This window comes from Neovison vison, chromosome 12, assembly GCF_020171115.1.
Source record: "Neovison vison isolate M4711 chromosome 12, ASM_NN_V1, whole genome shotgun sequence".
Lineage (NCBI taxonomy): Eukaryota > Metazoa > Chordata > Mammalia > Carnivora > Mustelidae > Neogale > Neogale vison.
Window position 1 is genome coordinate 63,924,425 of NC_058102.1, and position 9,678 is coordinate 63,934,102.

The 9,678-nt window shown below is 41.5% G+C and overlaps 1 pseudogene; it reads right to left on the minus strand.

Moving 5' to 3' along the window:
• Positions 1-7,251: 7,251 nt before the first annotated feature.
• Positions 7,252-8,976, minus strand: LOC122890914 (annotated as a pseudogene).
• Between the last annotated feature and the right edge of the window lie 702 nt (positions 8,977-9,678).

Genomic DNA, 9,678 nt, shown 5'->3' on the forward strand with positions numbered 1-9,678 from the left:
TCCTTTCTCACATTGAGGTTCTTCATTCATTTTGAGTCTATTTTTGTGTGTGGTGTAAGGAAATGGTCCAATTTCATTTTTCTGCATGTGGCTGTCCAATTTTCCCAAAACCATTTGTTGAAGAGGCTTTTTTCCATTGGGCATTCTTTCCTGCTTTGTTGAAGATTAGTTGACCATAGAGTTGAGGGTCTATCTCTGGGTTCTCTATTCTATTCCATTGATTTATATGTCTGTTTTCGTGCCAGTACCATACTGTCTTGATGATGACAGCTTTGTAATAGTGCTCGATGGGAATACCACCAACTTTGGCTTTCTTTTTCCATATTCCTTTGGCTATTCTAGGTCTCTTCTGGTTCCATATAAATTTTAGGATTATTTGTTCCATTTCTTTGAAAAAAATGGATGGGATTTTGATAGGGATTGCATTAAATGCGTAGATTGCTTTAGGTAGCATAGATATTTTCACAATATTTGTTCTTCCAATTCATGAGCATAGAACATTTTTCCATTTCTTTGTGTCATCCTCAATTTCTTTCATGAGAACTTTATAGTTTTCTGAGTATAGATTCTTTGCCTCTTTGGTTAGGTTTATTCCTAGGTATCTTATGGTTTTGTGTGCAATTATAAATGGGATTGACTCCTTAATTTCTCTTTCTTCTGTCCTGTTGTTGGTGTAAAGAAATACAACTGATTTCTGTGCATTGATTTTATATCCTGACACCTTACTGAATTCCTGTACAAGTTGTAGCAGTTTTGGAGTGGAGTCTTTTGGGTTTTCCACATATACTATCATATCATCTGCAAAGAGTGATAGTTTGACTTCTTTGCCAATTTGGATGCCTTTAATTTCTTTTTGTTGTCTGATTGCTGAGGCTAGAACTTCTAGTACTATGTTGAATAGCAGTGGTGATAATGGACATCCCTGCCATGTTCCTGACCTTAGGGGAAAAGCTCGCGGTTTTTCTCCATTGAGAATGATATTTGCGGTGGGTTTTTCATAGATGGCTTTGATGATATTGAGGTATGTGCCCTCTATCCCTACACTTTGAAGAGTTTTGATCAGGAAGGGATGCTGTACTTTGTCAAATGCTTTATCAGCATCTACTGAGAGTATCATATGGTTCTTGTTCTTTCTTTTATTAATGTATTGTATCACATTGATTGATTTATGGGTGTTGAACCAAACTTGCAGCCCTGGAATAAATCCCACGTGGTCATGGTGAATAAATCTTTTAGTGTACTGTTGGATCCTATTGGCTAGTGTTTTGGTGAGAATTTTTGCATCCGTGTTCATCAAGAATTTTGGTCTATAATTCTCTTTTTTGATGGGATCCTTGTCTGGTTTGGGACCAAGGTGATGCTGGTGTCATAAAATGAGTTTGGAAGTTTTCCTTCCATTTCTAATTTTTGGAACAGTTTCTGGAGAATAGGAATTAATTCTTCTTTAAATGTTTGGTAGATGGGGTGCCTGGATGGCTCAGTGGGTTAAAGCCTCTTCTTTCGGCTCAGGTCATGATCTCAGAGTCCTGGGATCGAGCCCCACATCGGGCTCTCTGCTCAGCAGGGAGCCTGCTTCCTGCCTCTCCACCTACTTGTGATCTTTGTCAAATAAATAAATAAAATCTTTCAAAAAAAAAAAAGTGTTTGGTAGAATTTCCCTGGGAAGCCGTCTGGCCCTGGGCTTTTGTTTGTTTAAGATTTTTGATGATTGTTTCAATCTCCTTACTGGTTATGGGTCTGTTCCGGTTTCCTATTTCTTCCTGGTTCAGTTTTTGTAGTTTATATGTCTCTAGGAATGTATCCTTTTCTTCCAGATTGTCAAATTCGTTGGCGTAGAGTTGCTTATAGTATGTTCTTATAATTGTTTGTAATTTTTTGGTGTTGGTTGTGATTTCTCCTCTTTCATTCATGAATTTATTTATTTGGGTCCTTTCTCTTTTCTTTTTGATAAGTCTGACCAGGGATTATCAATCTTATTAATTCTTTCAAAGAAACAGCTCCTAGTTTCATTGATTTTTTCTATTGTTTTTTGGTTTCTATTTTATTGATTTCTGCTCTGATCTTTATTATTTCTCTCCTCCTGCTGGGTTTAGGCTTTCTTTGTTGTTCTTTCTCCAGCTCCTTTAGGTGTAGGGTTATGTTGCGTACCTGAGACCTTTCTTGTTTCTTGAGAAAGGCTTAGATCTCTATATATTTTCCTCTCAGGACTCCCTTTGCTCTGTCTTACAGATTTTGAACAACTGTGTTTTCATTATCATTTGTTTACATGAATTTTTTCAATTCTTCTTTAATTTCCTGGTTGGCCCATTCATTCTTTAAAAGGATGCTGTTCAGTCTCCATGTATTTTTGTTCTTTCCAAATTTCCCCTTATGACTGAGTTCTAGCTTCAGAGCATTGTGGTCTGAAAATATGCAGGGAATGATCCCAGTCATTTGATATCAGTTGAGACCTGACTTATGACCCAGGATGTGATCTATTCTGGAGAATGTTCCATGTGCACTAGAGAAGAATGTGTGTTCTGTTGCTTTGGGATGGAATGTTCTAAATATATATGTGATGTCCATCTGGTCCAGTCTGTCATTTAAGGCCTTTATTTCCTTGTTGATCTTTTGCTTGGATGATCTGTCCATTTCAGTGAGGGGAGTGTTAAGGTCCCCTACTATTATTGTATTATTGTCAATGTGTTTCTTTGAATTTGTTATTAACTGGTTTATATAGTTGGCTGCTCCCACATTAGGGGCATAGATATTTAAAATTGTTAGATATTCTTGTTGGACAGACCCTTTGAGTATGATATAGTGTCCTTCCTCATCTTTTAGTATAGTCTTTGGCTTAAAATCTAATTGATCTTATATAAGAATTGCCACCCCAGCTTTCTTCTGATGTCCCTTAGCATGGTGCATTGTTTTAGACCCCCTCACTTTAAATCTGGAGGTGTCTTTGGGTTTAAAATGAGTTTCTTGTAGGCAGCATATTGATGGGTTTTGTTTTTTTATCTATTCTGATACCCTGTGTCCTCTGATTGGGCATAAATTTAGTGTCATTTCATTGCCTGTAAGGTTCTTGTTACTGTATATTGTCTCTGTTACTTTCTGGTCTACTACTTTTAGGGTCTCTCTTTGCTTAGAGGACCCCTTTCAATATTTCCTGTAGAGCTGGTTTGGTGTTTGCAAATTCTTTCAGTTTTTGTTTGTTCTGAAAGCTTTTTATCTCTCACATCCAAGTGAGACAGCCATATCCCCCATCACCTTGCTAATCTCAGAATATTTTTCCATATGTTCAACTCAGCCTGTTTTCCTTCAATATTGGCCTGTCTTCATCACTCATTCTGATTCGGGATGAGGTACATCAACCCTCAAAAGTGTAAGAAAACTCCCAAATACCCACCTGGTAACATTGTTCCATTGCCTATCAGCTGCTCTCTGGAATTACAAGTCTCATATAGTTTGTTATTAACCGATTGAAAATCATCAAAGGATCTCTAAAAAAAGCATAAATTTGGGGCCCTATCAGGGTATAACCACACATGCAGTCTTCTGGTGTCTTCATATAGTTTTGAAAAGATGAAAGAATCCTAATTTCCAGGACAGATACTTAAGAACACCTATTTCAATCTCCCCAACCTCCAGAGTCTCCTTGATTAGTGTCATCACATTATCACTCATTTGATTAAGGGACAGTAACACCATAAGTCAGGACATGACTAAGATGACCTCCCCCATTCCTTTAAGGCCATCACATGAAGAAGAGGTATGAGAATGGGCAGTAGTCCCTACAGATGCGATTCTTGTGCCAGGGGACCCCTGAAGACCAAGTAGATTCCTGGGAGGGCACAAAAGGCATTGTCCCAAAGTGAGCAGAGTGCCAAAGCCTGCCATAGTTATCCATGTGGGAGGCCTGGAGGCAAGAGGAAGCCAATGCTCATACTTCTCCCTCTTCCCCCAAATTCAACTCCCCCAGCCTAGGCTCATCCTCTTGTATTCCCAGTTCCAAAGTTTGCAGACCTTCCATAGTGCACCTCTGAGACCAGACACCTATCACTGATCATCTCAGGCCAATGCTTCTCAAACCTGAAAGAACATACAAATTACTTGGAAACCTGCTAAAATGCAGATTCTGATTCTATAGGTCTGAGTTGGGGTCTAAGACTTTGCATTTCTACAAGCTCCCAAGTGACACCCATGCTACTAGAGCAAGGATCTAGATGATATAGTGGGTGCTACAACTGTCTCGCAGGAAGAGTCTATCTGTCCACATCCTTCTGCTCTCTGTCCTCCAGATGGCAATGAGAATTAGCTCATTCCTTCCTGATTCAGGAATCTCACTCCATGACACAATACACAATATAAACCTGGCTCATATTCCCTTGAAATGTGGAAAAAGAGTCTCGTTCTTTCATGACTCTTAAAGGTCCATGTGCCTAGAATGACTGTCCCATTTCTCTTCCAGCTCACCTTTCACTTTTTTATTTCCCAAATTTCTCCATAAGTGTCTTCCTCCAGGAAGTGTCCCTAGACTAATACCTCTTTCTCTGTTTCTACTCATACCTTTTCTTCCAAAGGAATGATGCCTTAACTCCTATCCAGTTATTAGGTCCTCCTATGTCAGTCCATTTCCCTCCACATTTGGGGTATGCATTTCTTTTTACCAAGATATCTTAGATGTCCTCACAAGGTTTTTGCACCAGTCCTACAAAGAGACATCCAAAGGAGTGTGTAAATATATGAGAGGTTCTGCCTCCACCAGGCTTCCCCAGAGTCATCTACCCCATGTGGGGAAAATAAGAAATGCCATGAGTAAAAAAGTAGCTTCCTAGCCTTCTATCCCAGGGCAGGCCCCATATATAAATGCAACAGAAAAACACTGGCCTTTCTGTTCCAGCCATTGACTGCATCAAAAAAGATGCCTGTTATGCCCACACTGGAGCCAGTCTCATGTTCAGGAAATCCCTGGAGTCAGAGAGAGCAGGTTGGGCCTTTCATCAATTTCACTACTTCTGGCCCCTTCCCATATTCCATGGAAAGAGATGGAACAGGACCAACGGAGGTCATGCTGGGTATTTTCCTGTTCCAGGTCTGCATTTTTCCTGTTGCTCTTTGAATGAACAACACTGTTCTTAATATTGGGTCAAGAGGAAGGAAAGAACTTACTACTTGCTTGGAGTAAGACTCCATTCTGATGGAAGAGACAGGATAGTCACTAGAATTCAGGCATAGCCACACAAAGGCAGCTTTGTGCAATTGTAATAGCTTAGTACAGGTCTAGAGGCACTTCTAGATTTAGTTCAGAATGGAGAGAAATGCTGTTTGTCAAGGTAGTCTTCCAGATGATAGTCTTTTTTTTTAAATATTTTATTCATTTATTTGACAGACAGAGGTCACAAGTGGGCAGAGAGGCAGGCAGAGAGAGAAGAGGAAGCAGGCTCCCTGCTGAGCAGAGAGCCCGATGCGGGGCTCGATCCCAAGACCCTGGGATCACGACCCGAGTCGAAGGCAGAGGCCTTAACCCACTGAGCCACCCAGGTGCCCCCCAGATGATAGTCTTAAAGGAATAACATAGCACTAGCCTGAAAAGGAAAATTTTCTGCATCAGAGAAATGTGTAAGGTTTAATTCATTTTAACATGAATTTATTAAATGCTCATTATGTGCCCAGTTCCCAGCTGGATGCTCTCAGCAGTAAACAAGATACACTCCTGGGGCACCTGGGTGGCTCAGTGGATTAAGCCTCTGTCCTTTGGCTCAGGTCATGATCTCAGGGTACTGATACTCTCTGCTCAGTGGGGAGCCTGCTTCCCCCTTTCTCTCTGCCTGTCTCTCTGCCTACTTGTGATCTCTCACTGTCAAATAAATAAATACAAACTTAAAAAAAAAGATACACTTCTTACCCATGATTTACTAATCATAAAGAAATACACACAAATAGCTTTGGTATTTCATATTTAAAATTTCAGCTTTATTGAGTTATAATGACATAGAAAATTATAAGTTACTTAATGGATACACTGTGGTGATTTGGTATTCATATACATTGTGAAATGATTCACTCTGATTTCCCAACTGGGAGAGGATTAATGGTTGGTATTTTCATCTAAATATCTCATTAAATGAAAGTCAATGTTCAAAACGCACCTTTGTTTCCCTCACTTAATCTTTGCATCATCAGGGCCTTCAGGTGGAGCTTTCCTTTTCAGTTGTGTTCCCTGGACCAGGGGTATCAGCCCTACCTGTGAACTTGTTAGAACTACAAGTATTGAGGCCACCCTGACCCACTGAATTCCAAAGGCTGGGGTGGGGCCCAGTGATCTGTTTTCACAAGCCCTATGGATGAGGTGGCACCTGCTGAAGTTTGAGCACCACTCAGCAGTGTACTTACTATTCTTGGTTTCTCTCTTCTCATCCCCCTTCACTGTGACTTCAGTTAATGAGTTAAAGAGACAGCCATGAGCATGCCCAGGTCAGACACTTTCACTTTTTTGTTAAGTTCCTTTTTTTATCCAGAATCAAGTTGCCCACAGGACACTTGATATATCTAAAGAGGTGTTAATATCCAAAGTATATACAGAACTTCTACAAGTCAACACCAGAAAACCCGAACAATCCTATAAATGGATTGAAGGCTTGAATAAACATTTTCCAGAGAAGACATACCAGATGGGTAACAGACACATGAAAAATGGGCAACATCATTATTCATCAGGGAATGTATCTTAAAACTATGCTGAGATATCATTTTACACCCAACAGAATGGCTAAAATAAAAGGGCAAGAAATAGCAAGTGTTGATGAGGATATAGAGAAAAATGAACCCTCAGTTACCGTCAGTGGGAATGCAAATTGATGCTGCCATTATGAAAATCATTATGCAAATTCCTCAGAAAATTAAAAATAGAGCTACCATATTACCCAGTATTTCCCTACTGGATATAAACTGAAAGAAAACAAAAACACTTTTTCTGGTTTCTTTTAATAATAACTTTTAAAACCTAGTATGTAGTACAAACACAATTGGAAAGTAGACAGAAAAAAGGAGAAAGAGCAAAGACAGATTCTTCATTTCATAATAAATAGAGTTGTATTAGTGTTCTCCCACCAACTATCCATGGGAAGCCAAGCTTTCCATGTGCCCAAAAGTACTCTATTATCACAGGGGACCAGACTACATTCAAGTGTGATGATGTCAACTCAAATACAGATGGCCACTGCTAAGTTCACTGCTGAGTCTACAGTTTTGGTCCTAACTGAAGTAGGGCTAAGGGACCAAGTTGTGCTGGATCCCATAGCCAAAGTAGATAGTAAACCCAGTCAGCATCAAGACACCAAATCGGGCCCAGGTGCCAGCTGACATCTGCATCACAAGATAAGCATTCACAAAGATGCTCAGGAGTGGGAGGAGAGGCAGAGCAGGGACCTTAAAGTGAAGGGGAGTGGAGCTCTGTGTCTGTCTCCAGATGACCCCAGTGATCCCAGGGATCCCAGTAATGACCACCAGGAGCAGCACCACCACTGTGGTCAGCACTGGGTCTCCAGAAAGCAGACCTGGCCAGTGGGGCAGCACCAGGCAGAGAACAAGCATCAGAACAAGTAGTGAGGAGCAAAAAATGACAACCCGGCCAGAGAGTGGAGTAGGGGTGGGGCTGCCTGGAAAATACAATTCTTGTAGTGTTAGCTTCTCTGCTGCCTGTCCATTCTCTTCCTGCTCCTGTGCTTTTTTTACCCCATTCCTCCTCTCAGGCTGGTACCTGAGGATGAGAACACAAAGAGCCATCAGGGAGTAAGCTAGCAGGGCCCTAACTGACATGAGATCCAGAAGATCAGTGAGTCCAAGGAAGAATGCCATGATTCCTACGATGATGCCCAAGATTACAGTGGACACATTGGGAGGCCATCCTGTGCCATCATGTATATCAGATTACGTATGGGGAGCATAAAGCCAAAGATGCTGACAGAAAGACTACAGAGGAATACAAAAGCTACAGCATAGTAGGCAGCTGTCCAGCCAATATGGAGAAATATCTCTGGCAATGTGCTCCCAGGTCGCAGCTGGTAGTAAGGAACCATAAGTGTTAGTGCTGCAGCAACACCAAAATACAACAAAAAGCAGATGAGCAGTGAAACCACAATGCCCATGGGAATGGAACACTCAGGATTCTGGGCTTCTTCCAGTCTTGTAATAATAATGCTAAAACCAATAAATGCATAGAAACCGATAGCTACTCCACAGAGAATCCCCCTGAACCCAAAAGGCACAAATCCTCCAGAGCCTAGAGGCCTAAGTGAGAGGTGTCATTGAATCCAGCCTTTACATAGTCCTCTTCTGTGAGCTATCATTTGTACAGGTCTCCCTTAATGAAGCCTGAGATGATAACAAAACTGAGAGCCAAAAGTTTCACCAACGTGACCACGTTGGAAACCGGGAAAATCTACCTATTCCTCAGAGTCAGCAATTCCACCAGCAACAAAATAAGGCCCAAACAATGAAGCCTAGAATTTCTCCCAGGTGCTGGGGAACATTTGGTGAGATGCTCTCATGCAGGGTCTGAGAGATCTGGTTCCCAAGCAGATTGTCAAAAGCTAAGGTCCAAGCCCGAGCCACAGTGGCTGTATGAGCAACAAAGAAGTCAGTGAGGTCCTAGCCACTGATGAAAGCCCAGATTTCATCCATAGTGATGCAGGTGTAGAGATATGAAGAGCCAGCATAGGGAACCTGGACACCAAACTCTGCATAGCACAGCCCAGCCAACCCAGAAGACAGGCTGGCTCCCAACAAGCAGACCACAATGGATAGTCCTGTTACATCTCTAGCCACCTCCCCAGCCAGGACAAACACACCTACTCCCACTGTGCAGCCCACACCCAGGGCCACTAAATCCAGAGTGGTCCGTCTTCTGGCAGGGGCCATCTCATTCACATCTTCTTCCAGCATTCGTCTGCGTACCAGCTTTGGACCAATTCTGCGAAGTGCCTGACATGGCATTCTAGCTGGAAGGAAAAGGACTCTAGGGTCAGAGAGCTGTAGAAAGTCCAGGAGTAGAGAGTCTGAGATCAGGTTCGATGAGGCTGAATTAAGCTGAGTTGAGTTGGGGCTGTTGAGTTCTGTTGCTCAGGCTTCAGAGCTGCTGCTTCATATTTTTTTTCTGTTATGTGTTATCCCTCCATAATGCCCAAGTAAACAATAAATATTTACTGGAAAATGGTGTTCAATCAACAAACTAAGGCTCACAAGTCCCATGTCACTTGTTGCAGCACAAATATCATAGAAACTTATAGAAATATCAAAGAAACATAGAGGACATCATAGAAAAATCAATACTGCTTTCCCTCCAGGAAAAAGGACAATGGTTCCCCACATTCTGCTTTTTAGCACACCGCAGGACATATTCCAACTTGGGTTCATCTAACTCATGTAGTGTCATGTGATAATTAAGCCATAAGACAACAGGTCATGAATTATTGTAGAGTAATTCTCACATAGGATGTGCGAGCAGTGTTTGAGTGTGAGTCATGACAGGTTAATTCACGGACTGGTCAGCCTCATCACAAGTGTAGACCCATCTTGAAAATATCATCTGAGATTAAAATATGAATTTGGTCCCCCAGTCATAAACCTGTAGCTCCAACATCAGCTAGCCAAGGTCAGCTGGCACTTTGGTCCCTTTCTCTTCATTCTGCATCATCC